Genomic DNA, 16,141 nt, shown 5'->3' with positions numbered 1-16,141 from the left:
ATGATGATGATGATGATGATGATGATGATGATGATGATGATGATGATGATAATACAGTAATAATAATATGTTAAATGGACAAAACCAGAAGGGTAGCTATACAAAAGGTGCTTGCACACTACATAGTTATAGCACTATAATTCCATTTCAGCTGTCCTAGTAACAGCCTATTGAACACTGGGATTTGCAGTTTGGAATGGGTATATAGAATTCTCAGGTTGAAAGCTCTAGTGTCTCACCAAACTACAAATCCCAGGATTCTATAGGATGTATGGTAGTTAAAGTGCAATCATAGTAGTCCACCCTTGTCTACCCTGATGTCAGCCTTATTGGGGAGGGGATGTCAGTGCAAACTTGAGCAGATTGCTTCAGGGCCAGATAGTAATTTTTGACTTCTTCTCAACTATTACCCACCCGCAATGAAGCTATTTGGAACAGAAATTGGGTAATCAAATGGGGGTGCTATGGCTAAATAGTTTGTCACATGAGATAGTGGATATCCCAGAAGAAGACAACATCATGATTGATGAACTCCCAGTGCCATCTTTGGGTGAGAAAAATGGGAACACATACAGAGCAAAAAGGTGTTGGATTTCTTATCAATAAATCATTCATCCATTGCGCACTTTGAGGTGGATCTTCAGGCATAGATAGCCACTGGGATTGACTTTATGTGCATGCTCACATTCTGCTCTCCCCCTTAACAGTATGGCTAAATTCTGTATGGTACAGCATAGCATAATAGATCCCCCATAAAAAAACTACTACTCTCAAAAACCCTTAGATCCACTGTTTAGCCACTACAGTCCCCCTAGGGCCATCCTGTCACTTGTGGGTACATTCCCATAGCCAGATGCAGAAAAATAACCAATGCCAGGCTCCTCTGAAGAGCTCAGTAGATAATAATCATAGTATATAATCATTATGCTTTTGGCTACACAAACACAGCCAGATGCTTCATTCTTTCCCCACTTTCACCAGCCATGGGAGAACTCCAGTGGCTTTACAGTGAGTAGAAGGCAGGGAGCTTTGAACATTGCAGGGAGGAAGAGAATGCCAACCTTTGCAATGATCAAAAGGAAAAAAGACACATTCTGGTATAAGGTGGACTTATGCCTATGTAACTAACAGGTTGCCAGATGATGCATGTGCAGGCAAATACCTGTATATGTCATGAAGTCCTGAAAGCATCCTATTAGTGTTGGCTGGGAGAACCTTGCATAAATGGTTACCTATACACACCTGTGTATACACAAACACTCACAGAAAGATATTATTAACTGCTTGGTGTACTACTGTAACAAACAGTCTACATGTTTTAAATTTAGGTTGTGTTGACACAACAACCTAAATTTTAAATTCCATTATAGTGCTTATAGGATGATTTACAAAATGCTGACTTCCAAAGGGCCATCAATCTTATGTAAACTAAGAACACATTCATGTGATATTTTTAAATAGGAACTCTACCAGTACAAGAGTTTCTTGGTGCCTTTCTTTAAGCTGTTAAATTCTCCCCATTCCCAACTGGGGAATCCTAGTGTAAGCCTGGGGGCATTTCTTGTTATGCACTGAATAGGCAGGAATCCCTTGTTTGTATGGTACAAGGAATGGAATGGCATTCAGGCTGCCTAATGCACTAGCCCTAAGCCATTGCTGCACTGCCTACAACAATGCTTTAAGACTGTAACTGAACTTCAAGGCAGGTGTAGTATTGTGGTTTGTGGGGTTTGTTTTTGTTTTAACCTTTATGAAAGATACTTTTGCTCTAATACATTAAAAAGAACCTGAAGGGGGAAAAGCCCCTTTGATATCTTTAGATTCAATGGGTTCTTCTTTTGTACTTACAAAGCCATTCAATTGTTTTCCTTGAGACATGTTAACATAAGCAAAATGTTCTTGAAACTATGCATTGAATAGTTTTCATACCATGTAGAAGATGTATACCATGTATAGATATGACATGCATAATAGCCTTTCGTTATAGTAATCTGCTGTGGATTCCTCAAATACTATCCTCTAGAAATCTACAATTTGCTATAATTATTTAAGAGAAAACAATAAGTTTTAATTCCATATATTAAAATGGTGTATATGTGTGAGTGTGTGTGTGTGGGGGGGGATTTATAATACGATCTTTTTTATTAAGAAAAATCCTGGGATAGCTTAATAAAACAAGACTGTATTAAAAAAAACACTTTTTATATGTTTAGTTGCTTTGATCACCTAATCCTGTTCTGAATACAAGTAAATCAAGATGTGCATACAAACCTCTCTCTTTTTTTAACAAATAGGGTTGGCTAGACCACCAATGCTTTCCACCTCTTGCTTAATCACAGATTAATGAGTTAGTATAATTGAGTAATTCAGACAAAGAGTAAGGAGCTGAGATAAGGCTGAAAGCTTGACAGGATTAACACAAACCATTGCTGGTTCATAAAACATTGCAAATGCCTTTAATCGGTATAGCTAAACCTGGCATGGAAAGATGTATGGGATTCTAAATGTTATACTGCTTCCCAGTACAAATTCCAGAGTATACTTGATTCATATGTTTCATATATACATACCTGTATTATGAATCATGTATGCTGCATATAACAGACCATAGATAACAAGCACCATTGATTTGTTTTGTATGTATGTGCTTCGTTTTGCCTAGAGGGATATTCAGTGATGTGAGCACTAACCATGTGAGGTTGTAAAGCTCAGGCACAAATTTATTGCTTCAAAAAGATACAGAAAAGTGCTTCTTAACCATTGAACCTTCAGCCATTTTAGACTTCAACTCTCCAAATTCATGACCAGTGGCCAGGCTGAATGGTCCCTGGGAATTGAAGTCATCTGTAGAAAGAAATAATAATAATAATAATAATTATTATTATTATTATTATTTATATTTTCCCGCCTCTCCCTATGGATTGAGGCGGGGTTACAACCCGATAAAAACAAACAAATACAATCGATAAAATCCAATACAATAGATAATTTCAGCAATAATAATATCAATTAAAACTAACTTATCATGATACATAAGTTTTATAACAGTGGAATTGCACAGAATTATCATTAGAATTTAAGGGATGGATCTTAAACAGGGTCAGATGGGTAGGTCAATTGGAAGAGCTCCGTCTTTACTGCCTTCTTAAAAGTGTCCAAGGTGGTAATAAGACAGATCTCTTCCAGCAGACCATTCCATAATTTAGGGGCAACGGTGGTAAAAGTTCTTTGGGAAGTCATAGTCAATCTAATCTTTTGGATTTCCAATAAATTCATCCCGGGGAGGAAGTCAGTTTTGGGAGTCAGTGATGTAGTGATTAACTATTTCACTGTTTGGATGGCTGAATCTATCAAATCTTGTCAATGTTGTCATTTTGCTACTTCAAAGTTCATTCTGTTGAAGTTCCACCCATTCACTTAAGCATAGTTACACAGATTTTAGAATTGTGCATAGTTTTTGTTGCACATTTTCCAAATCTGAACATTTCTCAACTTCATGGATTGTATCACAAGCTCACATATACATGGATTTCTGGCTGCAAATTTTGTTTGATTCAGTGTTTGGGTCTGTCAACATGAACTAGAAAATCTATACACTTGATTGAGCAAGTTTTCTCACCCATTCCCATTTTTCAATATACAGAACGTGTAATTAGTGCCAGTGTGGGATAGTGGTTTGAGCATTGGACTACAATTCTAGAGACCAGGGTCTGAATCCCACTCAACTATGGAAGCTCACTAGGTGACCTTGGGCAAGTCACACTCTCTCTGCCACAGAGGAAGGCAATTCCAAAAACCCCTCTGTTCAAATCTTGCCAAAAAAAAGTTATAGGTTCGCCTTAGGGTGACAACATTATGAGGTCAAACTACTTTAATTCTGCAGTGTGGATGCACCTATACTCATGGTATTGTTTTATGAAGCATCTAAGCCTTCTTGTAGAGCTAATAGATCCTCCTCTAAGTTGAGCAATGCCAAGTTTGTTACTTACATCAGACTCCTGCAAAATGAGTTAAACAGCACCAAAAAATTTATAAAGTCAATCTTTTATCATTTTTTTCAACATCCTTATGACTAAACAGTGTGGAGGAGGGAAAGCAATAATTCAGCTGACTACTTAAGTACCCTTCCTTATATAAATCTGGGAGGTGTGGGTCCTCAGTGGTTCTGCTGGAGTTTACAAGGATCAACCTTCTTAAGAGTTCTTAGTTCAGAGTCACTTCACAACTTTAATTTTTCATCCAGTTGGATTTATTTTTAAAGGAAGGATTCTTGCATTACGAGAAACCATTTCAGAACATCATGACAAATCTTCTGTATGAAGTGAACGTCCTGACAATTATATTCAAAAATTAGGGGATATGTGGCATGTCGTTTGTTTTCTGCAGCTGTGATTAATATTCTAAATGTTTGGTGTTGTCAGAGCAATGTCACCTTATTCTCTTACTGAATTTTTAAAAAGTTAAAGAAGGGCATGGGGAAACAGAGTTCAAACACTTTACTTCATCACAAATGCTAGCTAGTATGTCTCACCTACTTATTAGCATTAAGCTGGCCATTATCCACATGATTAACATTATTCTTTCAATACATGCTGACCAAATAAAGTTTAATGATACATTATAGAAAAATATATTCTTGCTGCAGGGTTGTGTTCCCCTCTTATCATCTTGATAAAGAAATTGTGTTCCTTTTTCAAATGAGATCACTATACAGTTTATTTAAGAAACTAGTGAGGAGGACTGGGTGGGAATTTCATTAATTCTGTTTTTCTTATAAGAGCATATGAAATATCACAAATGTAATGATTTCCAAAAAAACATCAATAGAAAGAACATGATTTTAAAAAACCTTGAATATTCATCAAAGAAAAATGACAACTTCATCCCACATAGGTAGAAGGTAATTGCTGAGATTCTATTAGGCACTAGTGGACTGTAAAGTTTCACCAGTATACTCAACACTGGACATCTAGAAATCTAAAAGCTGTTCTATTTCAATATCTAAAACAATTTCTCATTGATTAAAAGCCAGCATTTCACATAATGACCTGTGCTCTCATTTGAAGTTTTTAAAGCACTTCATTTACTCTTTTTATTGTGCCTTATACTTCACACTTTCACAGATACGCTCTCTGTAGTGCCATTGTTGTGAATTCACACAACAGCTATATTGTCAGAGCAAAGACCACTTTTGGAGAACCTCTATTTTCTTTTCTCCCAATACACTGTTCATCATGGTTTTCCTTCTTTTCTGATTTGCATTGTGTCTCTTCAAGTTGCAAGAGTTCTTCTAAAATGTTTGCATCCATGCTATTAAGCATCTCAAAAGTCTTTCCCAGAAGTGAAGTATAGAAATGGTCAGGAACAAAAAGAGAGAAAGAATATAAAGAAGCAAGTACAGCATGTGCTGTTGAAGCAAAGAAGGCAAACATACACATATGTGTTTTCTTTTTAATGGTTTAATGGTTCATACCATTATTGGTCTCTGGCCTTCACCAATATGTTTGTAACCCAAATATAGTGAATTGCAGTCTCAGGACAACCCAGGCAGGCTTGAGCCCTTCTATCATGCTGTGGAATGTGTTTTAGGGCATGTCCTTAATTACATTTGATCAGTATAGAGCTGTAGTACCTGTGTGTGCTATTGTTAAAATCTGTTCTTTGCTGTCTGCCCTAAATACGCCAGGTATTGTCTAGCAACATTTGAGTGATGAAGCTGCAGTCTATTTTTTAGATCAGTTGTGGGCTTGTTTTTTTTAAAAAAACAAAACAAAACAAAACAAAATGCATTTGTCACTTTGAAGAGCTTTAAAAATAAAAGGCTATATACTGGATTCCCACAAAATAAAGCAAGTAATTGATACAGTAGTACAGAGCAACACTGGAAAGAGAATTGTTGATGAAAGTCAAAGGAAGGAGGACCAAATGACTGGGAGTAAAGTTTCCAGAGGATGTACAGTATGTACCTTCCATGCCAGTTGCTTAATCGTGTCACTTCCAATTAACTTTTCCTTGCAGGATTAAGTTGAAGTAACCTACTAGAATTGGATAAGCTAAAACAATGTCTCATTGATTAAAAGCCAGTATTTCACATAATGACCTGTGCTCTCATTTGACCCAGAATAGGGTAGGGCAGAAATAAAATTAATTTCCAATGTACAGTTGCCAATTTTGGTGAGATCAGTGTGGCCCCTGAACCTCAAATATTCAACTACCCTGATAAAGATAGTCTAGGGAGCTTATCCTATGTCTTAATACATCAGTTTAATTCTACCCAGCTTAAATCTTAATTTGGGTGGCATCCTGATATTATTGCAAGGTTTTTGCTGCCTAATTTGCTGCCCAAATACAGCCCGGGTCCATCCCTGCTTCCGGGAGCACTCCTCATGGCTCTTTCAGATCTAGGAGTTTTTTGAGTTATGAAAATGGCTGCAGGAGCACTCCTGGAAGTGGGGATGGACCTGGGCTGTATTTGGGCAGCAAATTAGGCTGGAAAAATCTTGCAATAATATCAGGATGCCACCCAAATTAAGATTTAAGAAGGATAGAGGTAAATTAGTTTATTAAACCATGGGATAGACTCCATAAGATGGCTGATGGTTGGCTCAAAATTACTGCAAAAGTATCCCAATTTTCCAAAAGAATGACCCATCTCATAAGATGTGGCCTAGGGATGAGTTTAGTTTTTATGAGTATTATCTAATGTCAAATACATACCAGAATCTTCCATAAGCTGTTTCACCAAATGTTGCCTGTTTCAGTTATTTGGGTTGTAGGGAGATGCTTTTGAGATTTAAATGAACTTCTGGACATACTTGCCTGCTAGACATGCTAGAGAAATCTGGACCAGATTTCTGAACACTCTAACTCCTATTGCATAACCCTCACCAACTCTGTGAAGGGGAAGATGAGATACCAAGACAATTTGCAAGATAATCCTACAGTTGCAAAAATGCCTGTCCAATGTTTTAGAGGCCAAGAAGTAAGTGTGTGTGTGTGTGTGTAAGTGAGCGTGTGTGTGTACCTTCAATTCCTTTTCAACTTATGGCAACCCTAAGAGGAACCTATCACATGGTTTCTTGGCAAGATTTGTTCAGTGGGTGTTTGCCATTATCATTGTTAGGCTGAGAGAGAGTGACTTACCCAAAATCACACAGTGGAGTTTCCATGGATGATCAGAAATTTGAATCCTATCTCCAGTCTTAGTCCAACACCCAAACCACTAAATCATGTTGCATTCTGTGTATGCCTCCATCCTATGCCTCAGGGATCAAATGTTTGAGAAAGGATCTGTGACAACGAAGACTAACACGAATAGAGTAAATGCTGAGGGATTTTCTTCTGGAAGCAAAGTTTTAAAGTTAATGTTCAAGTCTTTTATTATTATTATTTCACTTAGGGCTAAACAGACTATAGCCAGCATCGGTCTGGAGTGGGGGCATGGCAATCACATGCTGGCCACCCTAACTCCTCCCCAATTGTGGTGTCATGCTGCATGGCGGGCCGCATCACACCGTTTCTTTGGCACCACATTTAGACATACTGCACCAAAAAATCAGTGAAAAGCCGCCACCACAGCAACAAGGGCAGCTTTTTGCCACTCTTAAAAGGAGTGGCATTTTGCTGGTTCTTTTTAGAGTGGCAAACTGCCAGATTGGGGCTGTGGCATGCAGTTGCTGCTGCCCCAGTCCAGTGCTGAAAGGGGTGCCAGGACGCCACTCTATCGGAATGGTTTGTTTTGCCCCTTAATGATTGCATATCTTTTAAACTTCAATCTTATATTTCAGCTATTGTTCTCTCACTAAGCCAGAGGTGCATGTTAATGAACAGTCTATATATACTGTAATATTTAGTTATTTACATTTAGGGGGGAAGCTATGGTCAGTCTTTGGAAGTTTTTTTTAAACATTTTTGTTGTTATTTTGATTGCAGCTCTCAAAATCTTTCAGTCAATATACACAGTGACCTTTATCCAGTGGATTTTTCTTGGCTCTGGATCAGCCATGGCAGCATCAGACCAAAGGAAACTAAAGTTCTCTCCCTTTGATGTTCAAGATATTTTGGACTTTAATTCCAAGAAACCCTAGTCCCCATGGCCTGGGATTTGACCAAAACGATTGGGAGAACGAAAGGCTGTGAATCACAGTTCTACACTTTATAAAAATAACTCCTCTTTTCTTTATCCTTCGTAATATTTCCTTATATTTCCTGATGGGGAAAATTAAAAACAAATATAGACAAAACATTCTGTTTTTTTATGATTCATACAACTGTGTTTGTGTCATTTATTTGCAGTTATGTACGAATCCAACAAATGCACTTTAGCTCTTGTATTTTGTATATTAATGATAATAAATAAAAATATAGTTCAAAGTTACATTTTTGAGACTAATGGATAGTACAATGACCTTGATGGCTTTTACTTAAGTTTTTCCTTTCCTATGCCTTTCTCTTTATTCTCTAGAATTGCAGGAATCTGAAAGCTTCAGCTGCCTTTAACTTTGATTGGTATCCCAAAATGTACTTTCAGGTTTATGGCTTTTTGGTTTTGTGCCAATAGTACAAGACTATAAATTACAGACTATTTTTAATGTGCTCAAAATAATATTTTATAATTAACAATTAGCCATTTAAATCCTTGCAAGGTAGGAGATACCTATAGGCTAATCTGTAAAACGACTTTATAACCAACTTCACAAGCTGATGTGTGACCTTCTTTACTTTTCAATGTTAAGGAACCTTTTTACATTGTAAAAATAAGTCTAACTACTCTCTGAACGCAGCAATGAAATAGAAAATGCAGGAAGGATTTGAAAAGATTCCTAAGGAAGAACCTTAGTGGACGCTGGGGGAAGGATAATAGGGAGCAAAGGACAAGCAAACAGAATGTGTGCACTGGGAGGATGTTTCTTCAGGTTAAGTAGTGACCCTGCCTGCAAGATTTGGCATAATTCACACTAGGGATGTAATTCTTCATATATATTTTTCCTCAAAGGAAGAAATTAGTAATTTTAGCAAATTTCATCCTATTGACAGAAAGGCTGCATCTGCACTGCAGAAATAATGCAGTTTGACACTGCTCTATTTGCCAAGGCTGAGTGGTATGGGAGTCTCAGAACTGTAGTTTTGTGAGATATTTAGCTTTCTCTGTCAGAGAGCTCTGGTGCCACAGCACACTACAGCTCCCAGAATATCATGGATCCATAGCCGTTAAAGAGGTGACAAACTGTATTATTTCTGTAGTGCAGATGCAGCCATAATCCTCCAAAACTGGTTTATTTTTCAAAGATTTTTTCCAAAGTTTTTTTCTTTTTTTTTAATATTCTTTGTTGAGTTATCCAACGAATAAAACCAAAAATTTACAGCTTTCACGTTCTGTCTGTTTAATATTTGTTATCCCCCCTCCCCCCACCCTTATCGCTCCATTATATATGGCTAACACTTTGTTTATAGCACTACATTTCCACGCACCTCTATTATACACCAGTGATTTTTAGCTACATTGCACCGTTTACTTTATATTTTGTGTTTGTTGACAAAGACCATGATTTATTCTTTCTTTTCTCTCATGGCTAATCTATGCAAAAATAAAAGGACAGTCTATGTATCTTTGATGAACACAATTCTGAGGGAAGCCTTGCTTACCATAATTGACAGACACCATCTTTTTTTACAATAGTTCATGAACGGTTCCCATATTTGTTCTCCTTTAGTGATTTTATCATTTAAGCCCATGGTAATTTTATCCATTTCTATTATTATTAAAGATTTTTGTAACCATGTATCAATCAAACTGCCCATATAAATTTTGAGATATCTCTCTTCCATTGATTGAATATTTTATCATTTGTCACTATTGGTATATTCTGAAACAGAAAAATAATTTTTGGAAGTACACACATTTTGACAATTGCAATTCTACCTAAAAGAAATGTTTGTAAATGTGACCATTTTTCTAAATCAAAGATATTTTTTCAAAGATTCAAAAATTTATGTGCAGTTTGTTCAGAAAATGCTGTTTCCTATGCCAAAATGCCAGGTACAAATTTTGAGCAAAATAAGTTCTGAATTGCAAAGATTTTAATTAGTCTAGTTCATTAGTCTAAGGGTTTCTCAACACTAAAGAATTTTTTTTAATATCATCATTTTTTTAAAAAAAATCCATAATATTCTTAATTCACACACATTCATTACTGATGTATACATGGTTCTTGTTTTTGATGGTGTATTTTGATTTACCATTGGGGGGGGGGGGACAGATACCATAACCCTTTAGAGAAATATTCAGTATATTCAGCTGATCAGTGACTGGAGTTGTAGGGAACCAGTCCCCTAGATTCTCTCAGGAAAAAGTGCCTTTTGAAATTATGTGTGTGTGTGTTTTTTACTTCACTTTGAAACTGCAATCCAATGAGCTTATCACATTGCTTTTAAATTGGGCAGCATCCTGATGTTATCTGATTAATTTGGCCGCCTAATCTGCTGCCCAGGTGCATCCCCGCTTCCACGATGGCTATGGCAGCCATTTTCTTAAACCAGAAAACTCCCAGATCCAAAAAGAGCTGAGAGGAGCCCTCCTGGAAGAGGGGATGGACTTGGGATGGACCCAGGTGGCAGATTAGGTGGCCAATTCCTTCTGATAACATAGGATGCCACCAATTTAAGATTTAAGGTGGCAAGAGATAATCTAGTTTTACAAGTGATGGAATAAGCTTATATTATAGAGCTCTGTAAGCATTAATCTCTTGACATTCATAGACTTAAGCATACACTCTTCAATGGTCCCCGTTTGGCAAGAAAGAAATCCAGTTAACCTTCTCTCATCCCACTTTTTCAACTGCTTTTAAAATGTCCCAGTTTCTTCATCCTCCCCACCACTTTGTCCTCAGTTTAATTCTCTTGCTGCAGAAATATTCTTCATTAACTTCATTGAGCAGATGGAGAAGAGAGGAAGGAAATGAATCTTGCCCTTCCCTGCTGAGGCTCAAGCAAAAGCAATCTGTTGCAGCCTCTCCTAGCTTGTCTTGTCTGTTCATCAATACATTTTGCCATCTTGACCACATTCTGATGTTGCTTGGCCAAATGTATCCTTGACTTTATCTGTGAAGTACAAGACAGTATGTTAAGCATGCCTGACTTCGTGGCGTGAGAGTTTTCTGACAGGAAAGTACTTTGGGAATGCTGTACATAAATAACCAATGAATGTCTGAAAGAACCAATCAGTGGAGCTCTACTTGAATGAAAGCATAAAGTTCTGGACAGGGATCTCAATCCACAGTCCAGTTAAGCCCAAGTACTTGATTTTAAGCCTTAAAAAACCCCCTATTTCCTCAGCAAGTCTCTGCTATCTGTTCAGTAGAGCTCTAATTAGTTGCTTTAAAGGGTGGGGAATTAATATTGCATTCACATTCTGTTTATTTTTTCTCGTTTTTGTCCAGGCTCCACTGATCAACAAATTAATTACAAGGGAGATCATTAAAAAGAAGCAAATCTACCCGTGAACTTCAGTTGATAACATATTGGAGAGAGATAATATATTCAGTGGTGGCACACTTGCTTTGCCTGAAGAAGATCCCAAATTCAAACCCTGACATTTTAGGTTAGGAGGATTAGCCCTACATCCAGACTGCAAAATTAATGCACTTAGACACTGCTTTAAATGTCATGGCTCAGTGCTACAGCATTCTGAGATTTGTAGTTTTGTGCAATATTTAGCCTGATCTGTCAATGAGCTCTGGTGGCACAACAAAGCACAAATCCCAGGACTCCATAGGATGGAGCCATGACAATTAAAGTGGTGTCAAACTGCACTAATTCTGCAGTGTGGCAGCAAGCTAGGTAACAGGTAATGAGGAAAAAGCTGGTCCTGCCTGAGACTCAACAGAACTGTTCCCAGTCAGACAGACAATGGATTTTATTGCTTTCCAACTTCTAAAAAGTGCTGGCAGAGAGTGGCTTGGACCTGGCTGGGACCCAGGCTGATGGCGGCCAGCGGTTCAGTTTTGATTTAGTGAGAAATAATCCCCGCCTCCATCCTGCATTCCTGCTCCAGCCCAGGAGGCTGGAGCTGGTTTAAAATCCTGAATGATAAGCACCATAGTTTGACAAAGCAGGAGAATAGTCTAATGCAGCTGTGATGTCCAGTGTTACTACTCATTCCAAAGCAATGTAAGTCCACAATTTTCACAGTTCCCTTGGTTGGATTGTCTCCATCCTTTTTTCTAGATTAAGGATGGGAACTGTGAAGCTATGTTGTTCAACTGCCACCCTCAGAAGTCCCAGCTGATAGTAAAAAAAGCTGTGACCTACAGTTCAGTACCAGGTAACAGCCACACCATGACCAGCCCTGCTCAGAACATAATTAACACGTTTGTCCCTCATTATCTTTGATCATCTTCAGATAGAGGGAGTCACTAGAGGCCTGATTTAGGCAAGTCACATATTCTCAGACTCAGGGAAAGACAAATCTGTTCTGAACAAATCTTGCTGAGAAAATGCCATGATAGGATTGCCTTAGGGTTTCCATAAGTAAAAAAACCCCTTGAAATTACAACACAGACACACACACATACAATTCCTCAGTCTCCAACCAGACAGCATTTTTTGTGCTGACGCAGTTCATACATTCTTCTATGAGTCATTGAGACATAATATGCTGAATGACAAAGGATACCTAAGAGATTAGGGCACAGTTAAAAAAGGTGATTTACTGCTGCCAAATCCAATTCAAATTTGCAATACAACAGGATTTTTGATATGGATTTTTGCCGCTGATGCCACTGGACACATGCATCTTGGGTAACATCTGGCTAGAATCCAAGTTCAGCCAACCAATTTGCAAAGTGGCAGTGGTAAAGTCATTTTTTAAAGCTGTGTACGAATCTCCAAAAGGAAGAAAAATCAGTGCTCAGGCAAAACTGAGTAAAATTTTCCTGCCTCAGTTTTCCTCACATGCAGGAGGATATGGTGACTGAGAAAAAAAATGAGTTTTAATATCTTGCTAATGAAGATTTCCATCTCTTACTGAATCGCTGATAAAAACATCCCTGAAACGTCCCTCAAACATGGAAAAAGCACACGTGTCTGAATGCTTGTCGTGCTTCCTCAGTTATCACTCAATTATCGCTCCCTCTAGCTTCCCTGAATCATCTCAAAGGCAGTGGATTTCCTATGAATGGAAACTGCATTCATAGGACATCTGCTCCCCTTGAGATGATTCAGGAACATTAGAGGGAGCGACCACTGCATAACGATTAAGGAAGCGTGCCAGGCTTCCACACATATGTGCTTTCTCCACGTTTGAGGGATGTTTCAGGGATGTTTTTATCAGAGATTCAGCCAAGTATGGAAATCTTCACTGTCTCTGTTTCAGTTGTTTCCAGTAGTTACCTAATTTCTTCTTGTTGTGTACCTTCAAGTTATTTCCAATTTATGGAAACCCTAAGGCAAGACTATCATGGGGTTTTCTGGGGCTGAGAGTGTGTGACTCACCTAAAGTCACCCAATGAGTTTCCAGGGCTGAGTGGGGAACTGAAACCTGGTCTTCAGAGCAAACCACTGTGATGCTTTAGCTAATTTCTACCTCACCCAAAAGAAAAACTCAGGCATTAGAGTAATCAAGAGTGAGATATATTCAAGGATTCTACAGAACCATAAAGACTAAGGCTACAGTCCTGCACACATTCTCAAGAAATATTGCTGCTATTACAGAATTAGTTAAAGACTACCTGATGGAGTGGATTTGTAGAACATCCAAAGGATGAAGTTGGAAAGGACGTGCAGGCTATATTGCTGTCAAAAATACATAATGAGAATACATTGAGAAGCAATCTTCACACAGGAAATGTTAGCTTCTTCATGAGTTGTTCCACTTGGACCTGGAGCCATGGCTTCAATCAGAGGGGAGGTAATGTGGATTTTCTTTCTGAGTTCCTTTTCCCTGTTACCTGTGAAGTGTGTGGTGCTCCCCCAAGCTTTCTGTTCTCTGGCTTCACTGATGGTGTTTCCCCTGACTTGGTATTTCTTGCCAAGTGTGAGTTACTGTACCTGGAAGCAGAACAGTATAACTTTATACAGCACATGTTAAGTGTAGATGACAAGGTGGAAGCCCTATAGCCTGCTTGGCTTGCTTCCTTGCATGGGTTTACTGTAATCTGGTTCCAATCCCCACAAGGCCTCCTTTTCAGCTCTTCTGCATTGAACACATATAAGCTTTATTTCTCTGATTCCATAGTGGCTACAAGGATGGAGATAACAGCTTCTGAGTTTATATGCCAATTGGGGGCAGAACTGGGCATCTCCTCAAGCTTGGGAGAAAAAATTACATCCCTTGAAGCCCAGCACAACTGGCACTGCTACTGAAACATCTTGGCTTCTGCAATGATGTTGAAATTCAGCAGTATCTGAATTTTCCCACACCACAGAGCCTATCAAGACTGAAGAACAGGACATCTACCTTCTGTCCTGAAGCAACTGTCAAGGAACTGAAGATGTCACTGTGATTTCTGGGGTGTAAGTGGTAATGATGGCAGTATGCCTCCAATTCTGTATCAGCTGGGATCCCACAGGACTTGCAGTACAGAGTTGTGAAGGATACAAGGGACCTGTGGGTCATAGTTCCCACATTGTGTCTGGGTCTATAAAGACTGGTTTCAAGGTCTGAAATACATTTTCAGTATTTCCTAACAACAGAGACATCCCTAACTAACAATATTAGTTTTTCAATTTATTGGGGTTGCTTAATTTTCACAAATCTCACTCATAGGAAATATGTGGAATCCTTCCATGTTGCCTATAATGGAGACAGGCTGAAGTTGATGCAACTATTGCCCTTGAATTGTTACCTTATACAAGGGTCTGCTACTGCTGTTTATCTCAAATACCAATGTCTTATACAAGCACATTATGAATATGGACTAGGTCAGTGATCTTTGGCCTTCTGTGTCATTTGTTTGTTTGTTTATAGCTGCGGATGATGAGTAGGTTTCCTCTCTCCCTTCCTATTTTAAACATAGTCTTAGCTGTACTGTTACTTTGTTGAAGAAATCTGAGAAAAATGCAAGGACTGTGATGCTTGGCTTATTCCATGAACCAAGGTCATTAGCCCTAAGGCACAGGAAAAGATTTTTCAAAAATTATCCAGTGCTATATAAATGGTCCAAACCACCAGTTAAAAGGCTTGCTTCCTTTGCTGGTTTCTGTCAGTCTTTACAAGCTTAACACAGCTGCTGAGCTATATTTGTCCTACATCTCTGCATGCTTAAAGCTTCACACATTTCACCTTCTGAAACACACATGCACACGCACGCGCGTACACACACACACACACACACACACACACACACACACACCATGTTTATCTTTATATCCTCAAGCTTCTTAGGCTTTATCTCATCTGGAATCAAGGCCATAATCCAGTTTAGTAGCGACAAGGATCCCAAGGATATAACTGAATGATTATAGGGCAAAAGAAGAACCTAATCATAGAGGCAATGCTGCGGTAAATAAGAGAAGAAGGTATGGAGTCCCCACAATTGCTCCAGGATTGATAGATCCAAATCTTCCTTTCCCCCATATCACAAACAAAAGAATTACAACACATCTGCATTATGATGACAGCCTTGGCACCAGAATATATTCTGTTTTGATTTAAAGTGAAAATGTTTCATTGGCCTACAATAGGCTAGCTGACCTAAATCAAATCTAATTGTATGCACTTAGAACAGCTCGGGTCTAAATTATCTATGCTGCACTGCACCAAAAGGCATTTAAAAATGGGTCACAAGCATTTAGTTGTATTTGCCAGCATTAGAAAACTGCCATTTGCATGTAAAGCATTACTGCACAGAAACATCAGACAGTTGCAGCTTTCCGAGACAGACAGCAGAAGGGAAACTTTGTTTTTGTGAGGCACTCACTTGGGTGCTGTTAAATTAGCCTGAAAAATGCAGACCCTAATGACACCGTGAGACAAGCAGCTAGTGATTTCATGTATAATGCTTGTTTGCCATTGTTGGTATTTTATTTAATAATAGCTCACAAGTGTACTAGGCACTTGAATTAATCCACTATCAACACAGGATAGGCATTTCATGCTGTGGGATGATTTCATTAGTGGAGTTAATTCCAAATGGTGTTAAAA

Source organism: Sceloporus undulatus, chromosome 1, assembly GCF_019175285.1.
Source record: "Sceloporus undulatus isolate JIND9_A2432 ecotype Alabama chromosome 1, SceUnd_v1.1, whole genome shotgun sequence".
NCBI lineage: Eukaryota > Metazoa > Chordata > Lepidosauria > Squamata > Phrynosomatidae > Sceloporus > Sceloporus undulatus.
This window is presented reverse-complemented; position numbering follows the sequence as displayed.